The following is a 6,764-nucleotide window of genomic DNA, read 5'->3' on the forward strand; positions in this document are numbered from 1 at the left end:
TGTCTCCAAAATGGGTTATACCAGTTTGTAGCCCCTTCATTATCACAAGGTTAATAATCCACAACCTTAACTGATTTACACATGTATGGTGTAACTGTGTGTTTTTATAGTGATTGTTGAAAAGTGGCGTGGGCTCTTTAAGGTTCCAGACTGCATGAATGAAGTCTACAAAAAATGCTTGTTGTTAAAACAGATCAATAAATGACAGATTTTAATGCCTACTATTAAAAGAAATGTGTGATGTGTTTGAGTGCCAAGGGAATCCAAAAGGGAAGTGATGCTGTGGGAAAGTCAAAATACACACATCCTTGGAGAGTGATACCAGCTGGAGCATCACATTACATCATGTTTGAACACAATGGCATTTTGTTCCACTTCCTGTTATCATATAGCGTGCAGGGATACTATCTGTACAAGAGGACTGTAGGAAGCTTGGCTGGTTTTTCACTGCGCTGGTCCCCCTAAGCTGGATGTGTGTGTAAGGCTCCTCTGACTGCTGGTGTTCTTGATGGCATAAGTGGAGGAGCCGCTCTTGTGTCTGCACTGTTGATCACAGCTGCAGGAGGAGTCTCTCAGGTCCTTTCTACAGCAGCAAAAGAAGCACTGCATCAGGTCATGGAACAGGTGACCAGCAAAGAACATGTAGATCCAGGGGTTACAGCAGCTGTTGAGGCTGGCCAGCAGCATGGCGATGATGAAGGCCATGTCTGGCAAGAGAGGAGAAAAATAAGTCATATATGCAGGCCAGTGCAGTGAGGAGTGCTCTGACCTGTACATTTATGAAACCAAACAACCACTCCACAAAAGAATGGCTCAGCAGGAGAGCCACCTCCACAGGACAAGAACTGTGTTCACATCTTAGACACAGAGGACAGATGGTTTGAAAGAGGAGTCAAGGAAGCTGTCTATGTTAAGCTGGAAAAACCTTCCCTTAACAGAGGTGGTGGTCTCAGACATCATCTTTCTACCACATACAATGCAGCTGCCATCCATTCCCAGGAAGTTTCACTCCAAGTCACATGTTCACAGCAAGAACAATGAACTGTCCACCTGTCCAGACAGCCTTTAAGCTGGATGCGTTCAGACCTGCGTGCACACAGTTGTGTCCGCACTCAATCCGGCTTCATCCAGCGTGTGTGCTGTTCTCCAAACCACTAGGTGGCGCCTCGTAATATGGCTAATAATGTGGCTAGCCGGATTCGCTAGCCACATTTGCGTTCACACCTGAGCCACATTTGAGCCAATCCTGCTAGATCCACCTCTCGAGGGTGGATCTAGGGGCCTTAGAGTGAGGTCCTCCACCACATATAAACCATGTTTCCCCACCAAAGTCAGAACTGATGAAGCTGCTTGGATGAGCAGTCAAACATCTTCAATAAAACTCTACAACTTGCTTCAAATTTCTGAATCAAGTGAGTGAAAACACAAGACACCCACATAGATTTATATTAGTCAATTCTACTGACACCATACTTGTTCTCTTCTCTCTCTCTTTTTTTAAAGATTTCCATCTTCAGGAGGTTACAGCGGAGTTTGGGAATAGAACCACAATCATTATAGTTATTAAGGGACAACAGTTGGTTTTCAAGTTTTTAGCAGATTTGATGACAATGATAAAAATAGAAGAGACCGACCAGTCTCCAGGCCCTCATAACAGTGAGAATAGAAAAGAAACAGATGGATGGATCTCCAAAATTAGCTTGTTTTTCTCCACCCCAGCAAGATGTGATTACACAGGTCTCCAGGGACAGCGATGTCAGTCTGTTATGTGGTTCAACGTGTCTGCTTTTTATTGTAATATCTCACCGACAAGCCTCGAGACAGCCGTTGAATTCAATGAGACTTTAAAAGCCCCCACAGGCTGAATTTTAAGATTCAGAATTTAACCCCATGATTTATTTTGAAGTCAATATATCAGCTGTGCAGTTGCATGTGGTATAGGCTATGTAGCAAATCTGTATGTGTTAGCATTGAAAATGGCTGATCTTTTAACAGTCTTCGGAAAGCAATGTTTCAAATGTTGGTTATTTCCTAAGATTCCAACAGAATGTAATCCTTCCTGCAGCCAATGAGAGTTTTTTTTGGGAGGGGATCAATTTATTGGTGGGGACGTGTCCCCTCCGTCCATGCTAAAACTACGCTCTTGTTTCATTGGAAAACATAGTGAGGATTCAAAATTTCCATCCCTTTTTACGTCCCACAGGATCAAGTTAGAATGAAAAAATGAAACCTTTTCCACAGCGTGAGATGAGCGGAAAAAAACTTGCATAAAGTTAACAAAAAGCTGTAATTCTTAAACAGTTTCCAGACATTTAGATTTGTTGGATTAGATACAATCTTTTAAAAATACACATTACATGTTGTGATGGTCTCCACCTAATGAGTTGTTAACATTGCACTTTGGCCCGCAAGTGTTGACACATCAGTTTTGCCAAAGCTTTATGAATGTACTGTATTTTGGTCACTTCCTATATGTATTATAGCTCTAAACTCAGTACTCATGTTTTTATGTCTTTTCATTCTTGCTAGACATGCAGCTATTTTCAAGCTGTCTGTTAGCACAGCATGGCTGGCAGGCAGTCGACTTGTGTTATTTAATACATCGCAGATTTCCGTTCAGTTCAAAGATGTTATAAAACAGACATGTGTGCAGTCTGGTGGCAGACTCTGCTACATTAAAGTCACTCTGGGTCAGTTCTGAACGCTCTATATAAATTATTTCCTGTCATGCACTTATGTTACACATCATTTATCACATCATTTATAAAGCAATGGGGGAGCGGATACATTTCAGACAACCCACAAGGCATCTGAGATTATAAAAATAAAATATGAAGGTCTGATGAATGCCTCACAAATAGAATTTTAAGTTGTTTGACACATATATGGCTTCATTTAGAGGCAACGCTGAGTTGAAAAATACACTTTATTTTCTCATTCATTCAAATGATTGTATTTCCAATCATTAGAGCCCCAGAGCCACTGCGAGGAAGTACGTCATTTGAACAGTGGAAAGTGGAAGACTTCCAAGTCTTTTTTTCTTTTTTCTTTTTCTATTTCTTAATGGGGTGAGAAAGATTTAGTGCATGTTGTCTTCTCCTCTCCTCTGGTGCTGACCCGCTCTCTTCTTGCTGCTCTGACTCCCTACAGTAATTTGGTTTATTGTGAGAGGTGTGATTTGTGCAGTTTAAAGCTAAATGACCCATCACAATTATAAGAAGTGTTTAACCAATAAGTCAAACAACCTGCTCAGTGCTGCAAGAAGTCTTAGACACCACCTTTTTTTCCACTTGTGCAGATCACTTTGACTTACGATGTGTTCACCACCCTCTTTTGCTGCCAGTAATGAGAAACAAACATTAATCTCGGCTCCTCCTTTTGTGTAATATCCTGATGTATTACTCTTCTTAGGATGAAGTTGGGAAAGTGAAAAGGAGTTGATGCTGACATCAAAAGGAGAGCTGCAATGATACTGCTGTCACTTATTTAAAGAATAAGCAGCATTTCAAAGAAAATTCTAAGGATGAAAAGTTAAACAAACATTACAAAGGTGCACAAAGTCAGATCATCCTTCACTATCAGTGAGTCCTCTGCAGGTTGGAGTATGTGATGATATTATTAAAGTTCAGGGCCTGGAACAAAGAGTTCATGGTTTTTACGTTTTGACTGAACGCCCTGAGCTGCAGGAAGCTCACCTACATAGACTCTGAACATAAATAGCATTACTTCAAAGAGACTGCAACCAGTCAGAAAACATGAGCGGAGAGTCAGTTAAACCCTAACTAGATCTGTGCTTTCATTTTGGACAGAGGATTTTCTTTTAAGATGTCTTCTTTGAAATCTAAGGAATTTCATCCACAATGACTGTTTCAACTTTTATATAATTGCTCACATTTCTTGAAACTGTTTTAAATATTGAAATATTTTGAAGCGGTTTCTCTTGAAGATCTTTGATTTGTACATAAAAAAACTTTGTATTATTGTTACTCACTGTGAATGGCTTAAGTACATGCAGCCATTAAAATGTACCATTTTTCATAAACTAGAAATCTGAAATTTTATAACCAGGGAGAGAATGTGACCATACATTTAGTCAAGTATTGTCCTAAGAACAATTTTGATGTAGTCTGATTTTACTTGAGTTTTTTACATTTTTGTACTACTAAACTTTAGTTACTAGTCATTAAAGAGATTAAAAGTAATGTTTTAATTTATAATATACATTGTTATATAATACATCTAAAAGTATGTATGTGGTTTGGCTCTGAATAAACTATAAAAATGATTAAAACAATGAAAACAATTACTCGTTGTTTCTTAGTGTACATTGTTTCAAAAAGGACAGCAGGTGCCAAAGATTATTCTGCTAAAATTGTTAAAGTTACAACAACGACAACAACAGAAAATCCAATTGTGTGCAGAGTTGTTTGGAAAAGGACAAAAACAGGAAGATGATTAACATATTTAGGATTAATCTCAATCTCTGAAATGACAGAATGAACTATTGTGAAGGTTGTGTAAATAACACAGCTGCTCTGATGATGAACTGAAAAGATACAGAGGTAAATTGGTGCAAACTATTCAGTCAAATAAATATTACATAAACTACCACAGGGAACACAGAGAGAAACTCTTTGATGTCCTAACAGTAAGTCTCCCAGTGGCTTAGAACTGATAACCGCTGTAATGACGCTCCCATTCCAATGTGTTCACTCTGGGGAGGACTGAATTGAAACACTATTGTGTTGCCATAGAAGAAAAGCGGATTGTGTGTGCATTCCAAGGGATATTTTGCAAAGTGGAAGAAGAGGAAGAATGACCTCTGTGTGTGTGAGACACTTAGCACTGAAATATTGTTATGGAGTGACACATATGAGCGATAAATTCACCACCATAAATCTTGGACAAAGGAGATGTTCTTCTTCAATCATGGAGCACTTTGCAAAAACAGCTTGATAATGTCTTCATAAATACCATAACTGACATGACAGACTCTGCTTTTGATGAAGTTGTATTAAGACTATAATTTAACATCCATCTTGAGTGCATTTGCAAAAAAAAAGAGAAAAGAAAGGAGGAGTACTTTACCTTCTCTGGGTGCAGCAGGGTCCCATGCAGACCACATCTGGACAAAGAAAAAAGGAGTCCAGCACACAATGTAAGCCAGGACAACCACAAATGTCATTTTCACTGTGCGGATCTTGGCTTTTGAAATGAGCCTCACGCTGCTCACACGAGACAGGGGATGCGTGCCTTTGGAGGGCCTCTGGGTCAGAGCCAGAAAGTGCTCCCGTCTGGTTTTTAAATTGAAATTCTGCCATATTTTAAAGCATATCAAACCATAGCAGATGCTTAAAATCGCCACAGGAAAAATGTAAATGCTGAGACTCATCCAAGTGATGTACGCTTTGGCACCCCATGGCTGCACGAAGTCGCCCCAGCAGTCATACACGCCGTTCCCAACCTCCCTGAGAGAAAATATGTAAGCTTGAGGGGTGCTGAATATCAGGCTGAGCATCCAAGAGGCGATCACACACAGGCGATCCTTCCTCTTGTGCACGGACCGAAGTGGTTGGCAGATTGCTAAGCACCTGTCGATGGACATCAGAACAAGCATGTAGGTAGACGCAAACATACCCACGACCTGCAGGTATTTAACCAATCTGCACAGCAAATCTGGCCCGTAGAAGCGAAAGGTGATGTCCCAGATAAGTTGTGGTAACACCTGGAAGATTGCAACGACAAGGTCTGCGATGCTCAGGTGCTTCATGAAGTAATACATGCGAGACTGGCTGTGCTTGGTGGTGTGGATAGCCCACAATACATACAGGTTGCCCGTCAAGGCGAGCAGCAGCACCAGGACCAGGACGGTCACTTCCACTTTGGCCACTTCTTCGTTTCGCTTCAGCGGGTTCACTGTGGTGTTTCCTAAATGACTTTCATTTCCACAAGTCGCGTTGCTCCATGACACGTTGTTAGACCAACTGTCCTGTCCGCGTAAAAGCTCTTCCATCGTGCGTAAAAGCGCCACTTTGGCGCAGCCAGCGGTCACATCACAAGTCCAGATTCAGGACCGCTATGAGCTGCTGTGATGGGTAGAGTAGGTGTCCTGCGTGATTTACTGCCAGTTCACAGCATACACACGTTTGATTTGCAGTGAAATTGCAATAAAATCCAAAACTCAGTGGTCGTCTGTGAGAAGAAAAAAACAGTTATTTAAAACTGATTTTTGCGAGCGTATGTATGAATCTTGATCTTAAAGAAAATCTGAAACATTTACAGTAGTCTTATTCAAATTAACCTCACCTTTGAAATGAGCCTTATTGTTAGGATCTCAGAACACCGCAGTCCTCATCACCGGCTGCGTCCAGCTTGATGTGGTCTGCTCTGCGGGCTCTGTGCACTAAGAGTGTCACTAACCCCCTCCCCTCATTTTCCAGCCTGTGTAGAGTGTGAACTTTAATTTTCTCCCTCCCAATCCCTCCTCACCGCAATCAAAAGGTCCCGTAGATGCATCAGTTTTTTTTTTCACTTGCTCAGATCTATAAGGTGTTTTCCACAGCTTGACTTATATGGAAACCCCTCTTATATAATTTATTCTGTGGCAGTGAATGTTGTAATCCGACACCACGCTAAAGCTGTGTCAGGGATTATGATATGTGAAGTCAAATGGTATTATTAAAGTGTGCTGGGGCAGTGAGCCAGTTAATCCAATTTCACTTCAAACATGTAAAAAAAAAAAGTTGGCTGATGATAGCAAAACC

The 6,764-nt window shown here is 40.8% G+C and overlaps 1 pseudogene; it reads right to left on the minus strand.

The window, feature by feature from the left end:
* LOC114435832 (isotocin receptor-like) lies at positions 1-6,392 on the minus strand (annotated as a pseudogene).
* Between the last annotated feature and the right edge of the window lie 372 nt (positions 6,393-6,764).

This window comes from Parambassis ranga, chromosome 5 (assembly GCF_900634625.1).
Source record: "Parambassis ranga chromosome 5, fParRan2.1, whole genome shotgun sequence".
Classification (NCBI taxonomy): domain Eukaryota; kingdom Metazoa; phylum Chordata; class Actinopteri; family Ambassidae; genus Parambassis; species Parambassis ranga.